At 39.3% G+C, this 27,655-nt stretch overlaps 1 non-coding gene across 1 annotated transcript; it reads right to left on the bottom strand.

Moving 5' to 3' along the window:
- Positions 1–16,968: 16,968 nt before the first annotated feature.
- LOC141541961 (U6 spliceosomal RNA) lies at positions 16,969–17,076 on the bottom strand. Its single transcript, XR_012481976.1, has one exon. It is a non-coding gene; the product is annotated as a U6 spliceosomal RNA (small nuclear RNA).
- Positions 17,077–27,655: the final 10,579 nt, after the last annotated feature.

Here is a 27,655-nt window from a genome sequence, read left to right as displayed (position 1 = left end):
CAATATGAAATGATAATAATATGTTGCATATACAGTATGCAATGACACGTAATATACATTGTATGTGCAATATGCAATGATATATAATATACATTGTACATACATTATACAATGATACATAATATCCATTGTAATACAATATGCAATGATACATAACATGTTGCATATACAATATGCAATGATATGTAATATATATTGTACATACAATATACACTGTACATACAATATGCAATGATACATAACATGTTGCATATGCAATATGCAATGATACGTAATATACATTGTACATACATTATACAATGATACATAATATCCATTGTAATACAATATGCAATGATACATAACATGTTGTATATACAATATGCAATGATGCATAATATACATTGTACATACATTATACAATGATACATAATATCCATTGTAATACAATATGCAATGATACATAACATGTTGTATATACAATATACAATGATATGTAATATACATTGTATATACATTATACAATGATACATAACATGTTGCATAAACAACATGCAATGATACATAATATACATTGTACATACATTATACAATGATACATAATATACATTGTAATACAATATGCAATGATAATAATATGTTGCATATACAATATGCAATGTTACATAACATACATTCTACATACACTATGCAATGATATGTAATATACAGTGTAAATATAATATGCAATGATACATATTATATGTTATATATATAATATACATAATATACATTGTATATGCAATCTATGATTATATAAAATATTAAAAGAATACATGATATCTCCCCAGAAAGAATTTAACCTCCATGAGGAAGGGAATATTACATTTTTGTCTTTGTTTTTCTGGACCTTAGCATAGGGCCTAGCATTTGCTAGGTACTTAATAAATGTTTGGTGAGTAATTGGTACATTAGCAATGAATATCCCCCATTTTACAGATGAGAGGACAGAAGCTGAGACAATGAGAAAATAGCCTGTAGTCATACCTTTAGGAAATGCTTCTTCTGAATAAAAATCCTGTGGGCTTTGCAAGGTAGAGTACCTCTCCAGGAACAGAGGCCATTGGTCATTGAATAGCATGCTGCATTTAGAGTCAGGAAGACCTGAGATCAAATTATTTCTGTTTGGAGCATTTCAATTTCCTTATCTGTAAAATGGGAACAATAATAAGAACATTGGCCTCATGGAGTTGTTATGATGCTTAAAAACTTTGAAAATCTTAAAAGCCATAGAGTCCAGCATGAACAATTCAGTCTCCAAATTAAAGTTCATCTTAATCCAGACCTATCCACTTTTTTTGAACATTTTTTATTAATTTTTATAATTATAACATTTTCTTTGACAGTACATATATATAGGTAGTTTTTTTTGTTTGTTTTTTTTTTACAACATTATCCCTTGTACTCCCTTCTGTTCTGAGTTTTTCCCCTCCTTCCCTCCACCCCCTCCCCTAGATGGCAGGCATTCCCATACATATTAAATATCTTATAGTATATCTTAGGTACAATATATATGTGCAGAACCGAATTTTGTTGTTGTTGTTTCAAAGGAAGGATTGTATTCTCAAGGTAAAAATAATCTGGGAAGAGAAACAAAACAAACAACAACAACAAAAAAAAACAATGCTCTCAGTTTACACTCATTTCCCAGTGTCCCTTTTCTGGGTGTAACTGATTCTGTCCATGATTAGTCAATTGGAATTGGATTAGCGCTTCTCTATGTTGAAGATATCCACTTCCATCAGAATACATCCTCATACAGTATCATTGTTGAAGTGTATAATGATCCCCTTGTTCTGCTCGTTTCACTCAGCATCAGTTGATGTATGTCTCTCCAAGCCTCTCTGTATTCCTCCTGTTGGTCATTTCTTACAGAACAATAATATCCCATAACATTCATATACCATAATTTATCCAACCATTCTCCAATTGAGGGACATCCATTCATTTTCCAGTTTCTAGCCACTATGAAAAGGGCTGCCACAAACATTTTGGCACATACAGGTCCATTTCCCTTCTTTAGTATTTCCTTGGGGTATAAGCCCAGTAGTAGCACTGCTGGGTCAAAGGGTATGCACATTTTTATAACTTTTGGGGCATAGTTCCAGATTGCTCTCCAGAATGGTTGGATTCTTTCACAACTCCACCAACAATGCATCAGTGTCCCAGTTTTCCCACAGCCCCTCCAACATTCATCATTATTAGTTCCTGTCATCTTAGCCAATCTGACAGGTGTGTAATGATATCTCAGAGTTGTCTTAATTTGCATTTCTTTGAACAATAGTGATTTGGAACACTCTTTCATATGAGTGGAAATAGTTTTAATTTCATCATCTGAAAATTGTCTGTTCATATCCTTTGACCATTTATCAATTGGAGAATGGCTTGATTTCTTATAAATTAGAGTCAATTCTCTGTATATTTTGGAGACGAGGCCTTTATCAGAACCTTTAACTGTAAAAATGTTTTCCCAATTTGTTACTTCCCTTCTAATCTTGTTTGCATTAGTTTTGTTTGTGCAGAAACTTTTTAATTTGGCATAATCAAAATTTTCTATTTTGTGATCAATAATGGTCTTTAGTTCTCCCTTGGACACAAACTCCTTCCTCCTCCACAAGTCTGAGAGGTAAACCATCCCATATTCCTCCAATTTATTTATGATTTCATTCTTTATGCCTAAATCTTGGACCCATTTTGATCTTATCTTAGTATGTGGTGTCAAATGTGGGTCCATGCCTAGTTTCTGCCATACTAATTTTCAGTTTTCCCAGCAGTTTTTGTCAACTAATGAATTCTTATCCCAAGATTTGGGATCTTTGGGTTTACCAAAAACTAGATTGCTATTTTTATTCACTATCTTGCCCTGTGAACCTAACCTATGCCACTGATCAACTAGTCTATTTCTTAGCCAATACCAAATGGTTTTGGTGACTGTTGCTTTATAATACAGTTCTAGATCAGGTACACCTAGACCACCTTCATTTAATTTTTTTTCATTACTTCTCTTGAAATTCTCGACCTTTTGTTCTTCCATATGAATTCTGTTGTTATTTTTTCTAGGTCATTAAAATAGTTTCTTGGGTGTCTGATTGGTATAGCACTAAATAGATAGATTAGTTTAGGGAGTATTGTCATCTTAATTATATTCGCTCGGCCTATCCAGGAGCACTGAATTTCTTTCCAATTATTTAAATCTGACTTTATTTTTGTGGCAAGTGTTTCGTAATTTTGCTCATATAATTCCTGACTCTCCTTTGGTAGATATATTCCCAAATATTTTATACTATTGACCGTTATTTTGAATGGAATTTCTCTTTGTATCTCTTGCTGTTGGATTGTGTTGGTAATGTATAAAAATGCTGAGGATTTATGTGGATTTATTTTGTATCCTGTGACTTTGCTAAAACTCTGAATTATTTCTAAGAGCTTTTTAGCAGAGTCTTTGGGGTTCTCTAAGTATACCATCATGTCATCTGCAAAGAGTGATAATTTGATTTCCTCTTTTCCTACTCTAATTCCTTGAATTTCTTTCTCTGCTCTTATTGCCAAGGCTAGAGTTTCTAGTACTATATTGAATAGTAATGGTGACAGTGGGCAACCTTGTTTCACTCCTGATCTTATAGGGAAAGGTTCTAGTTTATCGCCATTACATATGATGTTTACTGAAGGTTTTAAATATATGCTCGTTATTATTTTAAGGAATAGTCCATTTATTCCTATACTCTCAAGCGTTTTTAGTAGGAATGGATGTTGGATTTTATCAAATGCTTTTTCTGCATCTATTGAGATGATCATATGGATTTTACTAATTTGATTATTAATATGGTCAATTATACTAATAGTTTTCCTGATATTAAACCATCCCTGCATTCCTGGTATAAATCCCACTTGGTCATAGTGTATTATCCTGGGGATGATTTTCTGAAGCAGACCCATCCACTTTTAAGTCAACTTTACCTTCTATTATTGGCCTCCATGGACCCCATGTTCCAGTCAAGCTAAGCTCCTTCTTGATCCCAGAGCACCCCAGAATAGGCAGTCAATTCAGAAACAGGTACAGTCAATAGACTAGAAAAGTCAAGGCAGCCTTTTTGGAGGAGGTGACAGATAGGTTATTGAAGAATGGATTAGATTGAGGACAGAGAGAGAGAGAAGGTAAGAGAAACAATTGGATTGAAAGTAAAGATAGAAGAATGAGGGCTGCAAATAACAACAGGAACAATCAAATTGTCAAGGCTTACATAGAATACAAGTTTTAATGATATGAGAGGCAGCCTTAGAATCAAGAAGACTTGGATCAGACCCTGACTCTAATGCATTGATCCTGCAAGTCACCTGACTTCTATGCTCTGGACAACTCTTCCACTATCATTGGTAAAGGGACTATCCTCATCTGGGATATCCCCATATATTCTCAATTATGGGGCAGCTAGATAGAGTCCCTGACATTAAGAAGGCTCATCTTCCTGAATTCAAGTCTGGCCTCTAACACTTATCAGCTGTGTGATCTTGGGCAAGTCACTTAACCTTGTTTGCCTCAGTTTCCTTACCTGTAAAAAGAGTTGGAGAAGAAAATGACAAACCACTCCAGTGTCTCTGCCAAGAAAATCCCCAAAATGGGTCACAAAGAGTTTGATACAACTGAAATGAACAATAAAATATCAGATTGAGTCCCTAGCCCCATTCTATTATAGTATAAGAGAGGCTGATATCCAGGGAAGTTTGTGAGGAAATCAGATAGATGGTGTAAAAGAAAATAGGCAGTGACCCTAAAAGAAGTGGAAATTCCTCAGCTTCTCTTGTGCACTGGGGGAGAATGTTAGGGGCAGGAGGAAAGCAGGAGTGTCTAGATATATAGAGCACTGTGGAGGGGACAAAAGAGAGATGTCTGTCAGATTCAGAAGACCCGAGTTTGAATTCTGACTCAGACACTTCTGATTCTATTCTAGACAAATTCTTTGTGTGGAAAATGCTTATTATTACTATTTCCTGAAGAGAAATGTGTTCTTAGAGAAGAGTCTGGAGAATCAGAAAGGAGGTTTGGGCAATACAATGAGAAGTTTAATTCCATTCCATTTATTAAGCAATTACTACCATCAGCAAGAAGGGGCAGCTTGGTGGCAAATTGGATAGTGCCCTGACCCTGAAAATGGGATGAACTGAATTTGACTCCAGTCTCAGGTATTCACTAGCTGTATGGCTGCCTCCCCCCCAAAAAAAAACCTTTGTGGATTACTGCCTTGCCATAGATGGAGGAGTGTAATTCAATGAAATTATGAGCTTTGTCATTCAGGGTTATCCAAGACAAACAGATCATAGTGGAGAGCTCTGATCCAAAAAAAAAAAAAAAAAAAGATCCACAGGAGAAGAGAACGGCCAATTATCCCATATCTTTGCCAAGAAAATCCCATCGAAAAAAATCGTCCATGGCATCAAAAAAAAAAAAAAAAAAAAAAAAAAAAAAAAAAAAAGTCAGATAGACTGAACAATAACAACCTTCAAGAAAGATACTGTTCTTAGAAAGGATTTGGAGGGGGTGGGTAGGTTGTTGGGTGGGGTGAGGTTATAAAGACAAAGATAGTCTTTGCCTTCAAAGAGTTTCTATTGCTGGTGGTGGGGTGCTACCTGTGCTCAGAGTTCATGTAAAACTGGGAAGGGAGAGAGTACAGACACAGCTGCAAGCACTTAGGAAGACTTCCTTCTCAGTGGCCAATGGAGCTGAGTCTCCAAAAAAAAAGCTTTGTTGGACAGCAGAACCAGACCTTTTATGATGCTGATCTAGTCCATTTTGTAGCCTTGGAAATTTTGTTGTCTTGGAAATGTGTGCCATGCATTCTTCAGCACTCTAGAACCTAAGACCATCCTTCCCCTACCAGCTGTTTAATGGCTGCTAGGAGGTACAATGAGTAGTACAACTGGGCTAGGAGTCAGGAAGACTCTACTTCAAATCTCAGCCTCAGACCCTTTCTAATTATGTGACTCTGGGCAAATCACTTATATGTTTTTTGTCTAAGTTTCCCCATTTGTAAAATGGGAATGGTAATAATAGCCCCTACCTCCCAGGGTAGTTCTGAGAATCAAATGAAATATTTATAAAGGGCTTACCACAGTGCCTAGCACATTGTAGATGCTAAATAAATACTTATTTCTTTCTTCTTTTCCTTTCCCACCATCCTAGGATCCCTTCTTTGTGTCTGTCTTCTCTAATAGATTCTAATCTTGGACTCTGTCCACAGTTTGGGGTATAGATGGACAGATAACTCACAGAATAGGATATAGAGACTGGATTTATGATTTTATTGATAGAGGGGATTGCCAGATAAGGAAACTCCCTCTACCAATTTAGGTTGGTACCTGTTCTGCAACTTATTAGGCACCAAGAAGCAAAAGGTATTGCATGATGTCACACAGCCAGTATGTGTCAGGACTTGAATCTAGATCTTGATATCTGAAGTCAGGGCTCTATCTAGATCAGTGCTCTTTGTACTATGCTACTTGTCTCTCAAATGTACTTCTCAATTATTTTGCATTGTGGTTATCTTTGGGTTTTGTTTTTGTTTTTTGGCTGCAAGACAATCAGGGTTAAATTATTGTTCAGGGTCATACAGTATTAAATGTTAAGTGTCAAATGTCTGAGATCATATTTGAATTCAGGTCCTTCTGACTCTAGGGCTGGTATTGAACCACTTAGCTGCCCCTCCCCCTTCTCCCCTTTTCTTCACCCTTCCCCTAAGTATCTGTTAATGTGTTTTATGCACTTCTTAGAAGATAAGCTCTATGAGGACAGGGAGCACATCATAATTAAGCCTTGCTTCCATTTTCCCTGTTTGCATGTAAACACAGTACTTTGCACATAGCAGATGCATACTTTTTTTTTTTTTTTTTTTGATGAATTTGTTGAATGGAACAGTCAATGTTCTTTGAATTCACTTCCTCATCCCTTCCTTGACTCCCCTTTTCTCACTTTCCTGGGGGCAAAGAGAAGTCCTCAATTTCCTGAACAGGAACTTTTTTTTGCAGTCCTTCTCCCTGTAACCTTATAACCTGTCCCTTTCCTTTCATCCCTGTCCCCTCTCACAGGTCTTCCCACACAAACCTTATCTGGACCGGTCACATTCTGTCCTGAAGCCTTGGTGCCCTCTGGGTTATCACAGCAGGTGACTTTCCTGAGCATGTGAGAACCAGACCCAGGTGTTCTGCTTTCTCCCCAGGGGTTGGCCCCTCTCTGTCCCTCTTTGTCCCTTTCTACCCCAGACTTCCTGGGGAATTCCCCTCAGGGAAGAAAGGATTTCAACAGGATTGGGGCTTTTAGAAAGCCCCTAGATCTGTGGTGAAAGGTGACCAAAAAATCTTCTCTAGGATTATTCTGTTGACTAGGAAGGCGGAGATGGATGAAATGATCTCTGAAAAGCCTTACTATAAGTCTGGTAATGGACTAAATGAATCTGATATCAGTAACTCCATTTTATAGACAGAGAAGGAAGGAACAAGGGGAAAAAACTTTTTTTTTTGTTTTTTTTGTTTTTTGTTTTTTGTTAAGCATCTACAATATGTCAGGCACTGGAGTAAGCACTTTACAAATATTATCTCATGGATCCTCACAATAACCCCAGGAGGTAAGTGCTATCATATTCCTCATTTTGCTGCTGGCGAACCTGAGATAAACAGGGGTTGTAACAAACATGTCCAGAGTCCACAGTAGCAAGTGTCGGAGGGAAAAATTTGAACTCGGGTCTTCCTAATTCCAACTTTAATTTTAAATTCACTGTGCCCCTTAGCTGCCTTCAGAGAAGGGAAGTTGAACGATTGGCTCACTGACCCAGAATCAGAGGAAGGAATTAAGAGGCATTGTGAGTATGCTACAAAAAGCCAGAAGAATGAGGGTCAGATTTTGATTTTGCAAATATCTCTGTGATCTTAAGCAAATTATTTTTTATTCTTGCAGTTTGAGTCACCTCACTGATCAAATTAGGGCATTGGCCTAGATGATCTGTTCTGTAACCCAAGGACTCCATCCATTGCTCTTCCCATGATGCCGTTTGTATTTAAGTAGTACTTCACAATATGATAACTCACTGGGAATAGTGACTGGACCTGTGATATCAATTGGCAGTGGTAACTCCCAGGTGAGAAACCTTCTTCTAATAATGCAGATCAGCAATTCCCCTGCATTTTTTAGACTAATAGGGTTGCTAGAGCACTGAGAGATTTAGTCAGGTCTTCCTGGCTTCAAGGCCAATTGCCTTTCCTTATAAGTCCTTCCAATTTATAAAAGTTTTCCTCCTCACAAGAGAGGAGCAGGTCAATAAATTATTCCAACTGAGGAAACTGAGACTCAGAGAAAAGATTTGTTTCTAAGCATGTAGCTAGGAAATGTTGAACCTGAGTCTTGAACCTAGGTCTAGAGGCAGTTTGGCAGCACAGTGGATAGAATGCTGGACTTGGAATCAGGAAGAACTGAATTCAAATCTAGCCTCAGACACATTAGCCATATGATCCTGGACGGGACACTTAACCCTGCTTGCCTCAGTTTCCTCATCTGTAAAATGGAAATAATAATAGCACCAACTTTCCCATGTTGGATAACACTCATATTCTCACTTCCCAGTGAGGATAAAATGAGATAATATTTGTTAAGCACTTACCACAGTGCCTGGCACATAGTTGGTACTTAATAAATCCCTTTCCCCTTCTCTTTGTTCTAGTTATTCAATTAAATCTATTGTCTCTTCAATACTTTTTCTTCCCCCTTCTTCCCAAGAAGAAGAAATGTAAGGACATTTATTCCTGGTGCCCAAATGTCATCCTTCCCAGTATTATCTTATTTTTATTTTGGTTTACACAGTGCAAGAAAAGGGAGATTAAATGTCCCTCCTATTTCTTAGCACAGGTTTTTTTTTTTATTCAATGAATGATATTAAATTAATTAAAAGAATGAAATTGTTCTCCTACCTCCAGACAGATTCCCATGATTTCTCTAGACCTTAGAGGCCAACTTCTTCATTTTTATAGGCCTGTAAACTGAGGTCCACCCTAGTGAAGAGATTTGTCCAAGATCTTACTGGAAATTCTTGACTCCAATGGCAATGCTCATGCACATCTTAACCTGGGGTCTGGCAACCCCATACCTCTTACTCTCTCACCTTTGTCTACTCTGCTTTAGCCACAACATATTTCCTTTTATTCCTGGGGGCCAGGCAGACCTTGCAACTACTAATTTACTTCTGTAAAATGGATCCAACCTTGAAAGTCTTTTGAGCTCAGTCATTTGACAAGTATTAATTTATTAAGCACTTACTGTGTGCCAAATATTGCGCTAAGTGCTGGGAATATAAAGAAAGGCGAAAACATTCACCTTGTCTTTAAGGGAGCTTACATTCTAGTGGGGGAGATAGCAGGCAAATAGATATATAGGTGCAAGATATATACAATATAAATGGGAGATATAACTTCATAGGTAAAGAAGGCGGGAAATGCGGAAGAACAGAAGAGACTTTATGTAACAGTGGTCGTCAAACTTTTTAAACAGGGGCCAGTTCACTGTCCCTCAGGCTGTTGGAGGGCCGGACTATAGTAAAAACAAAAGCTCACACCCTGTCTCCGCCCCTCAGCCCATTTGCCATAAACCCGAGGGTCACATAAATGTCCTCAGTGGGCCACATCTGGCCCGCTGGCCATAGTTTGAGAACCCCTTCTACAGTGTAGAAGATGGGATTTGAGATTAGTTTTGAAAGAAGCTAGAGAAGCTAAGAGGTAGGAATGAGGAAGGGAAGTATTTCAGACATAGCAGACAGCCAGTGAGGTATGGAGATGGAGTGTCATATTGGAGAAGGGTAAGAAGGTCAGTGTAATAAACTAAATCATAAACTGGGAAAGAGAACTACAAAAGGCCAAGGAACAGATTCTGAAGGCAGTTCAGTGCCAAACAAAAATGTTTGTATTTGATCCTAGAGGTAATAGGGAACTACTGTTGCTTACTGAGAAATGAGATGACATAGTGGGAATAGTGGGAGAGTACCAGACCTGGAATCAGGTAGATCTATTTGCAATTTCCTCATCTGTAAAATAAACTGGAGACAAAATGACAAACTATGATAGTATCTTTTCTAAGAAAAATTCACAAAATGGGGTCAGAAGAGTTGGACATGACTGAAAAAAAAACTCTACAGCAACAATGGGAATGATATAGTCAGACCTAAGATTTAAGAAAGTCACTCTGGCAGTGGAATGGTGGATTGGAATCAGGAGAGATTTGAAGTAGGGAGATCAATTAGGAGGTGATTTATTATAAGAGCCCAGGCCATTAAGAGGTGTTGAGGGGCTGTACCAGGGTGATTGGTTGTGTGAGTAGAGAAATGTTCTGATGATAGAAATGAGATTTGATAATAGCTTGAATATGTGAGGTGAATGTTAGTGAAGAGTTGAGAATGACATTGTGCTTGTAAGCCTGCCCTCTACAGTAATGGGGGAGTTTGGAAAAAGGGAACTCCCACATTTTGAGTTTGAGATGCTTTAGGGGCAATATGGTTAGAGATGTCCAGAAGGCAGTTAGTGATGTAGGGCTGAATCTCAGGAGAGAACCTGGGGCTGGATGTATAGATATGGGTACCATCTGTGTAGAGATGATAATTGAACCCATGGGAGCTGATGAGATCACCTAGAGAGATGGTGGAGAGAGAAGAGAAGGCCTCCTGGAAAAGAGCCTTCAGGGACATCCACTGTTTGTGGGCCTGAAAATACAAGGGAAGGAAACAGTAACAGTGGTCAGACTGCTGCTAGAAGAAAAGAGTGTTATAAAAACTCATAGAAATGTATATATCCAGGAGGAGAAGATGATCAACAGGGTTAAAGTTTTAGCTAATTGAGACACCTTCTGAAGTGGAAATCTATCAGGGGGGAAGGCATGGAGTTGACTCTGGAATTTCAGAGTTCAGAAGGGACTTCAGAGATTGTATAGCATTTTGTCTCCATTTTACTAAGGAAGTAATGAGGCCCTGGGGAGGATAAGAATAGGGGGACATGGGAGTATAACTACTGTCCTTCTGTCCTCTGTCTTCCCTTTCTGTAGTCTGATCTTCATTAGTATAAGAACTGATCTTTCTCTGAAGGAGACATAGAAGTTGACCTGGACTCAGTGGGAAGAATTAAAGTGGGATGCTGCTGCTTCCCTCCTCTTTCCCACCCCCACCCCCACCCCCACGTGTCAAAGAACAAATTGGGACAATTTGGTGTGATTAGCAAAGAATTCACATCTGGCCAGCAGTCCACCTCCCGGCCTGGGGGCCCAGCTCCTGCTCCCCATTAGAAGCTATTTACATTGATGGCTCCATTTGTCTTTGTAGTGGGGGCCCTGACAGCTCCCTGACCACCCTGTGGGGGAGGCCAAGGCCAGGCAGTCTCCATCACCATAAGTCTCCCTCCTCTCCTCTCCTTCCCTCCAAATTCTGGGTGAGAGTCAAGACCAGTCTTTCTCCTGACTGCCATGGGGCCTGGGGGTAGGAGGTATTACTGAAGTCTGGTGAGTGAGGGGTCTGTTAAAGTGGGTTAATGATCCTCTGCAGAGAGCTACCAAGAGGTTACCCATTGCTGTGTTCCAAAAATACTTGGATTTGAATCTTGGATTATTTGGTACCACTGTTTAAAGTGGTGGGGCAGTTATTTTACATTTCAACCTCAGTTTCCCCCACTATGAGGTAGAGACAATGACAGATTTTTAAGGGATGGTCTTGGAACAGTTAAAATTGATATTACCGTTTAGGCATCTGAATATCTTTGGCTGTGGGAAGAACTGTGAATGTGCTTAGAGATCTTCAGCGGCTCAGGGTGGGATGAGAAGAGAGAGGGCTGAAGCTTCCAGATGAATTCCTAAGGGAAAACAGCTAAATACCCCAAGGTAAGAGGCTGTCTTCTTACTTCCTTTACCCCTGCATAGAATTATTGAGTCACTAGTGCTAAAAAAAAAATGGGGGACTTCTGAGACACACCTACCTCAGAATGCCATCTGACAGCTGTCTGGGAACTTGTGGGCTCTACCCCCAGAAGAAGCTATATGGTAGCTGATAATGTGGGGGTGGGGTGGAGATGTTGGAAGTATAGTCTATTAAAAGCTAGCCTCGGGTCTCTCATCTCTCTTTCCCCCTCCCCGAGCAAGTGACCCCCCAACTCCTTGGTGTGTCAAATGCAATTTGGGTCTATTTAAAGAAACACTGACCCCAGGGGTCACTGGTGGATTCCTCTTCCCTGGAGAATCACCACCAGATGGCAACCTGAAATTTACCTCTTTTCAGCAATAGCTATTCCCTGACCTGGGAGGAGCTCCATCTCCTGGGCTAGAACCTATTCCTAGGAGATCCAGGAGTACAGCTGATCTGGGACAAGGAATAGTAAAGTTATTCAGCCACCCAAGAGCCACTGTGGATGAGGGCATTCCAAGGGACATTCTTTTTCATTTGAAACCTTATTAATAACTTTTGTTTTTCCTATCATAGTCAGGAGATTGTAGTTTTAGATGTCATATTTTATATTTTATATGCCATATATATGTACATACACACATATTAGTATAGAAGTGCATACACACTAATATGCTATACTATACTAACCTACTATTTAGATCAGAATTTAGAAGCCATTTAGTCATTTTACAAATGAGCCAACTGAGGCTGAGAAGTAGTTCAGTGCTACAAAGCATAGAATGCACTTGGAAGCAAACCTGAGTTTGAATTCTGCTTTATTTATTAGCTATATGAAACTAAATATGTCATTTATCTTCCCTAGACTCAGTTTCCCCATCTATAAAGTGATGATAGTAATAACACCTTCCTCATGGAATTGTCATAAGAATAAAAAGGGGTAACATATGTAAATCCTAAAACATTGAATAAATGCTGTAGTTATTATGTATTTTATTTAATATTTATATGAAATTATAATATCATGTATATTTAATATTAAGTCATTATTAATAGTTTGTTTACTATTATATTAACTTATATTTAAATAATATTTAATTTCATATTATTATTATTATTAATAAAATGATTTACCCAGGGTCATATTGCTAGTAAAGTCCTAAGTCAAGATTTGAAACAAGGTTTTCCTTACATCTATACTTCAGGTCTAAGATGTATAACAAAGAACAATAGGAGAAAGTAAGGTAGGTTTCTGCTCAATATAAATAAAAACTTCCTAATAAATGGAACTACTGGAAGTAAGCTTAATGTGCTTCCTGTCCTTTTCTGGTTACACAGGTAGTAAAGGAAGGCCTGAAACCTGGATTCACATCCACATCTTGAGTCCTCTACTCCTAGCACTTTTTCCATGGCATCAAGCCACCTCCCATCAATTCTAGATTATGCCCTTTCCTGCCTTTCAAGGCTTTATTTTAAAAAATAACACACATATTTCCACATTAGTCATGTTATGAAAGAAGAATCAGAACAAAAGGCAAAAACCACAAGAAAAAAAATTTTAAAAAGTGAAAATAGATCTGCATTCATACTCCAAAGTTTCTGGATGTGGATAGCATTTTCCATCATAAATTTATTGGAATTGTTTTGGATCACTGCATTGCTGAGAAGAGCTAAGCCTATCAAAATTAAACATCACACAATGTTGTTGTTACTGTGCATAATGTTCTTCTGGTTCTGTTCTCTTCACTCAGCATCAGCTTGTTAAGTCTTTCCAGATTTTTCTGAGATCCAGCTCCTCATCATTTCTTATAATACAATATTATTCTATGATATTATAAATAAATTAGAAGACCACAGGATTGTTTACCTCTCAGACCTGTGGAGGAGGAAGGAATTTGTGACCAAAGAACTAGAGATCATTACTGATCACAAAATAGAAAATTTTGATTATATTAAATTAAAAAGCTTTTGTACAAATAAAACTAATGCTGACAGGATTAGAAGGGAAGCAATAAAGTGGGGAAACATTTTTACAGCTAAAGGTTCTGATAAAGCCTTATCTCCAAAATATACAGAGAATTGAATCTAATTTATAAGAAATCAAACCATTCTCCAATTGATAAATGGTCAAAGGATATGAACAGACAATTTTCAGATGAAGAAGTTGAAACTATTTCTAGTCATATGAAAAGGTGTTCCAAATAATTATTGATCAGAGAAATGCAAATTAAGACAACTCTGAGATATCATTACACACCTGTCAGATTGGCTAAGATGACAGGAACTAATAATGATGAATGTTAGAGGGGCTGTGGGAAAACTGGGACACTGATGCATTGTTGGTGGAGTTGTGAAAGAATCCAACCATTCTGGAGAGCAATCTGGAACTATGCCCCAAAAGTTATAAAAATGTGCATACCCTTTGATCCAGCATTGCTGCTATTGGGCTTATATTGCAAAGAGATATTAAAGAAGGGAAAGGGACCCGTATGTGCAAAAATATTTGTGGCAGCCCTTTTTGTAGTGGCCAGAAACTGGAAACTGAGTGGATGCCCATTGATTGGAGAATGGCTGAATAAATTGTGGTATATGAATGTTATGGAATATTATTGTTCTGTAAGAAATGACCAGCAGGATAAATACAGAGAGGCTTGGAGAGACTTACATGAACTGCTGCTAAGTGAAATGAGCAGAATCAGGAGATCATTATACAATTCAACAACAATACTACATGATGATCAATTCTGATGGACGTGGCTCTCTTCAACAATGAGAGGATCTAAATCAGTTCCAATCGACCTGTAATGAACAGCACCAGTTACTCCCAGAGAAAGAACACTGGGAAATGAATAAGGACCACAACATAACATTTCCACTTTTTCTGTTACTGTTTGCTTGCATTTTTGTTTTTTTTTCTTCTCAGATTATTTTTACCTTTTTTAAAAATCCGATCTTTCCTATGTCACAAGATAACTATAAATATGTATACATATATTGTATTTAACATATACTTTAACATATTTAACATGTATGGGATTACTTGCCATCTAGGAGAGGGGGTGAAAGGAAGGAGGGGGAAAGTTGGAACAGAAGTTTTTGCCAGGGTCAATGTTGAAAAATTATTCATGCATATGTTTTATATATTAAAAAGCTATAATAAAAATACAATATTATTCTATTACATTCATATCATAATTTGCTCAGTCGTTCGCCAATTGATGGGCATTCCCTCTATTTCCAATTCTTTGCCACCACAAAAAGAGTCAAGGGATACTTTAAAGTTATTATTGATATCTTTTCTTTTTATATTGCTAATATTTTCTAACTTATCTCCCCTTTTCTTCTTGGGGAGACATCCCTTTTACAGCAAAGAATAAAAAGCTTTTTTTAAAAAACCCAAATGATAAAATAACAATTCATAAAAACTAACCAACATGCTGAAGAAAATATGACATTGCATGTAATGTTCTCCACTGATTATTCTCCATCCCTTTCAGTCTTTGCAAAGAAGTGGTTAACTGAGGCAGCCAAAGTAAGAAAGGCTGTTGGCCATTTGGACTTAGAGTGAGGAAGAGCTGAGTTCAAATCTGAACTTAGACACTTAATACCTGTATAATCTTGGGAAAGTCATTTAATTTCTGTCTGCTTCTGTTTCCTTACCTCTAAAATGTAGATGATGACACCTCTTTTGAGGTGTCATCAAACAAAGCATTTAGTGCAATGGCTGGGAGATAGGAGATCCTACACAAATGCTTATTCCCTCCCCTTTCTTCCACTCCCTTTCCCTAGTATAAACTTTCTTATATCCATCTTTGGGCCTAAGTTTGATCATTATATTTTATACATTATACAGGCAGTTTCCATTACTTTACTGTTGCTATGTGTTTCCATTTATGACAAGAGACTTTTGATATTTGTGCACAGGATGAACTTGGTTTAATGGAAAGAATTAATAATGGATTTAGAATTAGAATCCTGTCTCTATTTAATAGTTGTGTAAGCCTCATTTGCCATTCTGAGTCTCTCAGTTTCCTCAACTAGAGGAAGAGAAAGTCCAACTGGAGAGTCTTTGTGTCAGGGGCTCCCAATCTGCTCAATATATATGAATTCCCCTAGGTCCATGGATAGATTTTAGGGGGCCCATCAACAGAGATGGGAAAAATATGGCATCTTTATTTTCACTACTCTCTTATTGAAATCTAGTATTTTCTTCAATCATAAACATGGATCATAAATGACAATAGCAACAACTATTCCCCCAACTTTTTGGCTAATAAAACACAGATATTGTCATATCTTATGGTTATTGAAGATAGCTGGAAATACTATTTATTCTCATTGCAACTTTGAAATTACTGTGGCTTATTAGATCCACTGCTAGGTCATGTATAATCACATTTTTCCTTTCTACAGGCTGTATTTCAATATAAATGGTTTCCTTTTTTATTTCTGTTTTACTTGTGCATTCTAAGGCATTTTTTTGCTCAGAAGAGCTCCTTAAGTTTCCCTAGTCAGCCAAAGGGGACCATTCCACAAAAAAGTTGAGAGTTTCTGTTCTGTGCTCACTTCCAGATCTATACCCTATGAGATTGGGCTTTATTTATTTATTTATTTGGACAGAAAATTCTCCTCTCTGTGATGGACAGGTATTTATTTTGTGATCAGTCAAGTCTTATATGTTACAGTGAAGGATCAAAGCCTTGGACAAACAGTCACACAAAAGGGGTGGGAGTGGAGGGGACAATGGTCAAAGTTTGCCTAGGGCCCTCATCTCAGCTCTGGGGGTAGTGCAGGGAGAAGAGTAGGTCCACACCTGTCTGTGGGGGATGGGTCTGGGCCCAGGAAAAGAGAGGGGCTCAGCTGGGGAGAAGAACTCAATTTTCTTAGGTAATACTCATTCTAAAGAGAGATTCATTGCAGAGCTGTGGAAACTATAGAATTTTGACATATGGGCTCTAAACCTTGGTGGTGAAAATTTATGATTAGTGCATAGATACTTAAACAAATTAGGCAAAGGATTTTTTCCTTTTTTTTTTTTTTAAATATGGAACACTTCACAAGTTTTTGGGTCATCCTTGAGCAGGGGCCATGCTAATCTTCTCTGTATTGTTCCAGTTTTAGCTTTTGTGCTGCCAAAAGTGAACACCAAAAGCACCCTTCTGAGTTCACGTCAGCCAATCAACTCCATGGTTCCTTATTACCTCCAGGATCAAATATAAAATCCTCAGTTTGGTTTTCAGAGCCCTTTATAAACTGACTCCTTTCTACCTTTCCAATTTGCTTACATGTTACTCCCCATATGTGTACTCTATCTTGAATATTCAAGGACGACTAGGACTTATGGTATAAGGACTTGCTGAGACTTTTTTAGAGGATGTCCACCCAATTTGGTGTTTACCTGGCACTCAACTCTCATCCTGGCTCCAAAAAGCTGTAGTGTGTATAGCAGCCACACCCAGGTAAACTCTCTTGGCAGATGGGCTAAACCAGGTTGAGGGTAATTGACCCATCAGTGAGTTAGGGGGGGTGTCTACCTCAAACATGTGAAGATTTCCCCTGGTAGAATGAATGGATGAGAACAATTTGTTCCAATGGCAGTAAAAGTGACCGAAGCAAGTTTGCTTAGAGCTTGGCCATACGTGGAAGATGCCAAGGTTATACACTGCATCCGGGGCATCTCCAGTCATCTTGACTTTTGTCTTGCCCCTGACTTTGATGACTATGGAAGAGAGAGTGAGGCTGATGACTTTGTACAACTCTGCCTCACTTAAATCCAATTTGATCATGAGTCAAGACATCATCCCATGATGTCATGGGTTTTCTTTGAAAATGAAGGATGAACAATAACAAATAACAAACTACGTGATCCAATGATATCTGCCTCCTTGTTCTTTGCACAGGAAACTCAATCTCTGGACTTTGTTCATTTTCATTGGTTGTTTTCCTGGAATCAGCTCCCTCTTTGTTTCCTTCCATTAGATTCCATGGATTCTTTCTTTAAGTCTCAGCTAAAATCTCACCTTCTGTAAGATTCTTTTCCCCATTCTTCCTTAATGCTAGTGCCTTCCCTCTGAGATTATCTCCAAGTAATTAGGTATATATGTTGTTTGTACATAGTTAGTTACATTTTGACTCCTCATTTAGATTGTAAGCTCCATGAGGACAGAGATTGTTTTTGCTTTCATATCTCCAGAATTTAGCACTCAACCTGGCACATAGTAGGTATTTAATAAATACTTGTTGACTTTCTTCCTTCCTCCCTTTTTTTCTTTCTCTCCTTTCTTTCCTCCTTCTTTTCCTTCTTTCTCTCCTTTTCCTTTTCTCCTTTCCTCTTTCCTCTTCCTTTCCTCTTTCTTTTCTCCTCTTTCCTTCCTTCTCTTTTTTCTTTTTTTTTCTTGAAAATAAATGTTAATGATGACTTTTGCTTTTCTATAATGGTCATTTTTGGCTATACCTTCATCCTTGAAATTGAATCTTCTCATCTAACAAAGGCAGTCAAGCAAAAACAACCAGTGAAATGACTGATAAAGTATGCAACATTCTGCCATTGTAGTCATCAGCTTCTTAGCAGAGAGATGGGAGGTATATTTGTTTATCCCATCTCCAGGCTGTTTTGTTTTGTTTTTAGTTACCCACTCTTTCTTTTAGTGATTTTTTACCTTTTCATTTATATTATAGGATATATATGTATACATATATACATATATATATATATATATATAAATTTGATTTTTATCTACCTCTATTTCAGTTCAAATAAATCTTCCAAAGTTTCTGTGTTTTTTAAAAAAAAAAGATAAGAGTCTCCTTATCTTACCAAGGTTAGAAAGTGCAATGACTATTCATGGACCACTTCCCACTGCTGATCATTACAGAAGTTTTCATCTATTCCATTTCTGGCAGATGACAACCTGATGGCCCCTACTCTGTCAAACTCATTCAAGGGTGGTGTCAGCCTTAGTGCAGATTATGGAGGAGAAGTCCTGATTCATGAGTTCCTCCAGTTTTAGCTTCCACAATAAGCAAGGATTACTTGCTAACCACCACACTTGACTCAGTTATTTCTTTCTTGTTGCACAATAATATGTTCAGACACCAGGTTTCAAAGACATCTCTTCTTTTCCACTTTTTTCATTGGTGCCATCAGCATATGTACACTTATGTCTCCTCTACTTAATCTCAATTCTGAGTCCCAATTAAGAAAATAAATTAGATACTAAATCAAGGTAATTTGGAGAACATTAATGTGGAATGAGCATACTGGGTTCTAGGAAAAATGTGAGTTTGAATCCTGCCTCTGACATTTATTCAGAGTATCAGACAACAGGCAGTTGATTGAACTAAGAAAAACTTTGGCCTTTTTCATGGAGTATCTGAGTCCAGTTTCTAAGAGACTCTGCATATGTATGTATATGAATACAGAAGGGAGAGGAATGTCTGAATGCTTTTGCTATGTGGATTAGGAGGGGTTAGAACTCCAAAGACACCACAGAAGTATATCTAGGGTTTTCTCCATATACATCCTTTCTTAGTGAAGTTAAATGATATAATAGTTATAGAATGGTTTGTAAACCAGAAAGCACTCTAGAAATGTAGGTCATTACTGTTGAAAGGAATAGCAAATTGTGCATAGTAGATTTGCAGTTGTATGTACAATTATCTTTTTAAATATACTATCTTATTCTATAAATTAAAAATAAAAATGCATAAGATAAAATATCCAAGTTTAAAAAGAAAACCAAAGGTTAGTGAAAATAAAGATGCAATAAAAAACGTAAGCCTTTCAACATTATTTATTTCCTTTTAATTGATCAAACATACTTATCTTTCTAAATTTCAAAATAAGAAAGAGGGAGGAAGAGAGAGAGAGAGAGAGAGAGAGAGAGAGAGAGAGAGAGAGAGAGAGAGAGAGAGAGAGAGAAGAAACACCTTCTTTGTATGATATACAGACACCAGTTATAGGTTTAGATCACTGAAAGCCACCTGAGTCTTTTACAAGCTGATCAGCTTACTGTGTCCTCTTCTCCAATGCCCCACCCACCAAGTCACTCCCTTCTTCTCATCTCAATAACTAGAGGTCTGGGGTTACTAAGATTAATTTTACCCTCAATCTTCTAAACCCCTCTTTCTTCTGGTTATATCTTTGATGAATAAACTTAGCTCATTTAATTAGTGTTTGAGGAGACTAGAAAAGGAGATAGATAGTTAATTCTCTCATTGAAAGAGGAGAATGGAAACAATCCATCCTTTGGCCACTTATTGAGGCTTTTTCAACGGTTATTCCCTCCCCCCCACCTGACTAAGCAACATTCACTGTGGAAGGAAAAGATCTGAGAGTCCTCTACTCTTCTCCAAGTTTAGTTGTTGGGATGGTGGCTTAACCTTAATTTTCCCGTCTGTAATATGGGATAATAATTTCTGCTGACATCACTGAAGGTGTTCCAAAGATTTATTTGGGATGGTCAGGTATTTTTGCTTCTCCACTCTTCATTTCCCCAAATCTGGACCCTGCTTCCCTCATCTCTTATAAGCAGAAAAAAATAAAAGCCGAATATTTCAAAGAAATAAAGTATTAGGGCCAAATAAAAATCTTGCAACAGTCTAACTACTCCCTCTCCCTCTCTCTCTCCCTCTCCCTCTCCTTGTTTTCCCTCTCCCTCTCCCTCTTCTTCTCTTTCTCTTTCTCTCTGTATCTCTGAATGTCTCTTTCTCTCTCCGTGTGTGTGTGTGTGTGTATGTGTGTGTTTGGAGAGTTGTTGAATATAATCCCTTCATATTAGATGAGGAAAGTGAAACTCAGAAAAGTTAATTGCCTGGCCTAAAGTCACACAGCTAGTGTCTGGGGTGAGGTGGGAGGGGGCTTAAATTAGGCTTAAACTCTTCCCAACTTCCAAGTTTATCACTTTATCTGCTTTGCCATGGATACTATAGGCATTGCTTATTTGACACTTCTGAGAGAGAAAGATCTGACAATGGGCTATCAGAGAATCATCTATGCAGGATTCGAGAGGCCAAAACTCTTTTTGGGGCAGAGGTCTCATTTTCAGGGGGCAGGATCTCTATAAAATCCCCCACCCCAGCAGGTAGAAGAAAAAGTGCATTTTCAAACCATGGCTGCAAGGATCCTCTCTTCTGCTTCATTCTGGGACAATAATACACCACAGACCTTCCCAATCAAATAACCTCCCCTTCCACCACCCCCTCCCCATTTCTGACCTGCTTCCAACCTCCGATCTCACCCCTCCTTTCTCTCACCTCTATGTCCAACCTAGCTCAGCCCTGCCTCCTAGGGGATGGCAAAGGGGCCGGCAAGCTCCATCTGCCTGTTTACTTCTGGCTTGGCTTGCTCCAAGCCAAATGTGACTTCCTGTTGCTATAAACAGGGCCAGGGAGAGAGATCAAACGGGGCAGGGGGATGAGTTCAGAGAAAAAGAATTGGGGCCAGCCGGTATGAGTCTCCATCTAATAGGAAGGTTTAAAAATAACTGGGATACCAGGAACATGGACTATCAAAGATGATATAAAAGGAAAATCCAATTCTAAGCTATCAAGACTATGTCTAGGCATCCTTCAGTTTGCAGTTCTATAATCCTTTCCTGCCTCTTCCCTGATCTTTAACCCTTTCTCTCCTCATTCTTCTCAGTCCTGTTTCACTTTCTAATTTGTCTTCATCTCCCAAATGGCCCAAGACCTTTCTTTCTTTCTTTCTTTCTTTCTTTCTTTCTTTCTTTCTTTCTTTCTTTCTTTCTTTCTTTCTTTCTTTCTTTCTTTCTTTCTTTCTTTCTTTCTTTCTTTCTTTCTTTCTTTCTTTCTTTCTTTCTTTCTTTCTTTCTTTCTTTCTTTCTTTCTTTCTTTCTTTCTTTCTTTCTTTCTTTCTTTCTTTTTAAATACTAATAGCTTTTTATTTCTCCAAATACATGCAAAGATAGTTTTCAACATTCATCCTTGTAAAACCTTGTGTTCCAAATTTTTCTCCCTCCCTTCCCCCCAACTAACTCCCTCCCCTACATAGCAAGTAATCTAATATGAGTTAAACATGTGCAATTCTTCTAAATATATTTCCACATTTATCATGCTAAACAAGAAAAATCAGATCAAAAGGGGGGGAAATGAGAAAGGGGAAAAAAAAACAAGCAACAACAACAAAAAGTTGAAAATACTATGTTGTAATCCACATTCAGTTCCCATAGTCCTTTCTATGGATGCAAATGGCTCTCTCCACCACAAGCAAGACCTTTCTTTTGGCCCATGGATGAGCACAATCAACAGCAGTAAGGGTTTAGCTTAATTTCAGCAGAGCTAAAGAAAAGACAATTTTTGTGTCCTGGACAAGGGCTGACACTTATACCTCCTGGCATGATGCTGTCCCTTGAGTATTTTGAATATTCAAAACTTATGAAATTTGATTTCTTGTTATGAGAGTTAAAGCTAGAGGAGGAATAAGAGTTTATTTAGCTCATATTGCTCCCTGTTCCAGATGAGGAAACTGAAGCTCAGTGAACTGACCCATCCAAGAGAATTGAAAATAGAAGCAACTGAGCCTAGATCAGGTTCTTTAATTCCAAAAGCAATCCTTATCCTAGATGCTATTATATTCATAGAAATAAATATCCACAGACTATGGGAAGTGGGATTTTCTGGTATGAGAAACATTCAAAAGAATCCATCATCCAGTGGTCTAGGGTCCCTCTTTCTTCTTCTCCCTCAGGGTTCCCATCTCCATCCCATTCCAAGTCTGGCACAGGGGATGTCAGGGAGAATTCCGGAAGAGTCCCCCCAGCAGTTTGTTGTAGGACACAACCCTCCCCCTCCCAAACACCAGCAAGAGGCAGCTTTGACCCAGCAGGGGTGGGTGTGGGGGGAGTGGGGGGGCTGTAGTGAAGCTGTCACTCACTCACTCACACCCGAGGAATGCAGACGGCAGGGCTGCCCTGTGGTTATGTCTCCACCCCACCGACAGAGGTAGGCGCCCAGGTACCCAGCCTGTGGGCTTTGGGATTCCGCCAAAGAGGCTGATGAAAAGAAGCTGCCAGATTAACCCTTTCCTGGCCCTGGCCTCCCTGCCTGCCAGGGTGGTCGTAGGGGCTGGAGGGTGAAAGGGAGGATAAGAAGGAGCTGAGTGCCAGGGTGCTCTGATCTCTGGGTGATAGAGTTAATAGGGTGAATAGCCCCAGGGCATCCTCTTTCACCCCTGCATTTGGCCTTAGACTCCTGGGGTTGATGCTCTGTGTCTTAAAGAGCATCAGACTGGGAGGCAGAAGATCTGGGTTCTAGCCTTGAATCTGCCATTGAGTTGCTGTTTAACTTTGGACAAAATAGTTCTGCAGCTCTCTCAACTATAAAATGTTGAAGTGGATGATTGAAAAAGTTCTTTCCAGCATTAGCATCCTCTCCTCTGCCCTTCTCTCCTATCCCTTCTTCTCTCCTCAACTCTCCTCTTTTTCTCCCTTCTCCTTTCTTCTTCTCTGCTTTATTTTTCTCTCTTCTCTTTTCTCTTCTTTTTCCTCTTCTCTCTCCTTTTTTCTCTTCTATCTTTTCCTCTCCTCTGCTCTCCTCCTTTTCTCTTCTTTTTCCTCTCCTCTGCTCTCCTCCTTTTCTCTCCTTTTTCCTCTCCTTAGCTCTCCTATTTTTCTTTCCTCTTTCTTCCTCTACTCTGCTCTTCTCTCCTTTTTCTCTTCTCTGCTCTACTTTGTTCTCCTCTCCTCTTCTTTTTTCTATTTTCTTTTTCTCTCTTCTCCTCTTCTGCTCTCCTATTTTTCTCCTTCCTTTTCCTCTCCTTTCTTTTCCTCTTCTCTCCTCTCCTCTGCTCTCCCTTCTCCTCTCTTCTTTTCCTCTTCCCTGTTTCATAGCACAGAAGTTTCCTGTAGACAGAGCTCTGGAGTTCTGGGGGCACAATCTATCCAGGACTCAGATAACCTTCTTGCCCCACCCCCTCATCTTCAACAACAAGCCCCCAAGCTAATCATCCCTGAGATCAGAAGGCTTTGATTTTGTTCATTCTTCCTCCCCCCTTAAAATTGGGCCAAGCCCTCAGAGCATCCATCCTGCCACTACCCTTCCTTCCCCTTTCTTATCTCCCTGAGGGAGCTACATCCTCCCCTTTTGGGTATCGATAAGCAACACATCAAAAGAACAAACCAGGAGGTGGAGGGGGGAATGTTGGTCCCAGAAGGAAAGGAGAGATGGCCATACTCTCTTTTTGTTTCTATTCATACCTCCACCTGCTTACAAATGAAAGCATCCAGAGCCTGTATACACTACCTAAGTATGAGAGGGAGTGGGGAGAGGGAATAGAAATAAAATTGGTTTAAAACAGAAGCATGAGAATTGAGGCTAGATGTCTGGAAGAACTTTCTGAGTGGAGTCTATGAATCTCCTCAAAGGGAAAAGAGAGGAGTGTCTGTATGTGTGTATAGGGGAGTAGGATTGAAACATGCTGCTTTGCCTAGGTGGGTTTTAGTGGGATCCACCTGGGAAGAGAGGAGTGGATAAGGTGATCTCACAAAATCCAAAATCCGCCCCCCACCCCCACACCTTTTTAATAAATATTTGCCAACAGATCTCCCCAGATAAGTTTGTGTCTTCCCTCATATAACATGCCCACCACCCAAGGTGCCTGTCTTAGGGAACCAGATGTTTTAAGGGAGGCTCACTTGGGTTCTGGCCACCCATGCCTCAGCCCAGCCAATCAGCAGTTGCCCAATGAGAATGTGGTTCAGTGAAGCTTATGGGTAAGGCTGCAAGGAGGAGGGGCTCTGGGTTTTTTTCCCCTCTGTTGCATTAGCCACTGGGAGTCCGGATGTCGGTGTCTCCTGTGGTCAGAGACCACTTTATCAATCGTTCCTAAACCACCCACTGAGCTCTCCTTTCCCCCCCTCCTTCTCCCCTGAGGATATTCTTCTGGCCTGGGTCTAAGCACCCCCACTGCTTTCTTCTTGCCTCCCCTGCTGGCCCCATCAACCAACCCCACCATTAACAGCTCTTGGTTCCTAACCTAATCCCCATCCCACCCTGCCCTGGGCATAAAGGGAAGGAAGAGGTTAATATAGTCAGAGTTTGTGTTTTTGTGTTTGTGTGTATGTGTGTGTTGGGGGGTGGAGTGAGGTGTGGAAACATTTACCACTCAACTTCTCTTCTTCAGACTTCAAGATTCTGAGTTTCTTTGGGGTGTCTTCCCCCATGCCCCCACAAAAAGAAAGGAATTGGTTGGGAATAGAGATGGTCCCTTTTCCTTCCAGGAAGGGCAGACTGGATGAGTGAAGTCCATGTAGATATCTAGGCTGGTAACGTTCAGATCAACAGGTCAAATATCTATAAAGTCCAGAAAGGGAGTTCCCCAGCTCACCTCTCAGGGGTAAGTAAGCATAGCTACCTCTCAGACATATACACCCACCCCTGGCAGGTGTAGACACCACCTATGCATGAAGAAACAGCTGAGCAGGTGTAGCCAGTGCCTTGCAACATGAAAGCAGCTGAGCAGGTGTAAAATGTCCAGAAACATAAGTCCAGCAGAATAAGAGATAGGAAAAAGCATCCTCCGCCTCCCTCCCCCCTTGAGCATAAATCATCAGGTCTAGGTCTTTGTCTCTTAACATCACATTTCCCAGATCTGAAGTGAGTGGTTACCTGGAGAGGAATCTTGACTTGAACTGAAATCAAAATCAGAATCTTCCAGAGCATATCCCCTCCTCAGGTACATCAATCCCAGGACACTAAATCCTAACTAAATCCTAGATTGATGGAGAAGCCAGAGGGGGAAACTGATCTCTAAGCACTTTCTTGGAGTCAGGCTGGAGAATGGTAAAAACTGGAGCTGTGACCTGATCTTGCCTTTAGAAGCAGACATGAGGATGAGACCTAAACATCTGGAGAGATTTCTGTCCAGAGTGAGGTCTTTTGTCTCTCCTCTTTATGGATACTGGTTAAATGACTCACCCAGAGTCACACAGCTAACAAGTATCTGAGGCTGAATTTCAACTCGAATCCCTCTGACTCCACAGCTAATGTTCCATTTATTAAGCCACCTAGCTAGCTATTCCTAGAATCTCTTAAAGCCACAGGATTATCTCTCTGACCTTTTCTTTGTCCATCTCAGCCAGACAAGGTCTCCTGGATGCTGCAGTAATGCTGAAATTCTGAAAAAGCTAGAGAAATTCTTTCCAAACTCAGGCTGCTGCTGATCTGATGGGGGCAGACTAAAGGCAACAAGGAGAAAGAAGAGGCAGAACTAAATGAGGGAATAGAACCGAGAGACAGCACTATATAGGAGAAAGAGCTCTGTACTAAACACCCAAGGTCTTGACTTTTACACTTTATTAGTCTCAGCCTTATTTTCTTTATCTGTAAAATGGAATGATTATTTTGTAAACTATCTCAGAAAACTATTGCAAAGAAAATGATCTGTAAACCTTAAATCACTATAGCAATGAATGTTTGTTGAATATTGATGAGTAAAATTAAATAATAAAAATAAAATTAAAAATATTAATATTTATTGAATCCTAAAAAAATTAACCTCAAGTTTATCATGTCCATCCCCCTGCCTCCTATAGATAATAATCAGGTAAAGCATCTAAGAGGGATTGGTCATTTCTTTTCTCTAGGAGATAGCTAGGTGTACAGTGGGCCTCAGACATATATTAGCTGTGTGCTAGTCACAGAAGCAAATCACTTAAACTCTGTCTCAGTTTCCTCATCTGTAAAATGGAAATTATAATAGCATCTACTTTTCACTGTTATTGTGAATACTGTAAAGTGCTCTGCAAATCTTAAAGTATCAGATACATGCTCTTTGAGTGACTTCTGGCATCCTATCGCTTTACCATGTGGAAGTCACGTCTTATAGTCTAATTGTTTTCTCTTGCTGAACAAAATAAAGAAGATAAGGAGGCACAGAGATGGAGAATCTGTTGGCAGGGTCAGACATCATCTGGCATGTAGGGAGGAGTGAAGGAGGGAGGAATGTGTCCTTCAGCCAGAGCAGGGTACCACACCATCAAATTGGACTCCCCTCCCCCACCTCCAAAGCCCCACCTAAAGTTAACCACATTCCAGGGGTCATAATTCCGCCCTTTGCTGAGTCCAGAGTCTTCCCGATGACCTATCTCTTATTATTCCACTCTGAAATTCCTCTTTATTATAAAGATACTAACTCTCACAGAAATCCCATGAGTTATTATTCCCATTTTATGGATGAGGAAACTGAAGCTTAGAGAGCTGAAGTGACCTACCCAGGATCACCCAGAAAGTGACAGAACCAACATTTGACCCAGGTTCTCTGATTCCAAAACCATGAAATTTATCCATACCATCAATCCCATAGCTAGCTGCATCAGGGATCAGATTCAAAACTTGGAGTCTCCACCTCTTTGCATTAGACCATATTACTTACAGGAAGAAGATCCATCCTGAGGAGACAACCTGGGCATGGCCATCCTAGATGCTGCTCCTCTCCCATGGTCCCCCTTTCCCAGTGTTCCTCAAGCTGTATCCCCACTCTGACAACATCTTGATGTATTTACAAGGGGAATAGTTTTCTGTCCATCCTCTCTATGTTCCTTACAGATGTATCTGAGTAGAGTTTTGGTGACGTAGGTAGAAACAGAAAGTTCTCTCTGTGAGCAGCACCTGGAACAGAAAGGAGTTTGGTGCAGGTTTCTGGATGAGTATAAGCAGGAGGAAGGAGGATGGAGATTTCCAGGAGGGAATTAGCAGAAATGGGCTTT

Source organism: Sminthopsis crassicaudata, chromosome 4 (genome assembly GCF_048593235.1).
Source record: "Sminthopsis crassicaudata isolate SCR6 chromosome 4, ASM4859323v1, whole genome shotgun sequence".
NCBI classification, from domain to species: Eukaryota; Metazoa; Chordata; class Mammalia; order Dasyuromorphia; family Dasyuridae; genus Sminthopsis; species Sminthopsis crassicaudata.
This window is presented reverse-complemented; position numbering and strand designations above follow the sequence as displayed.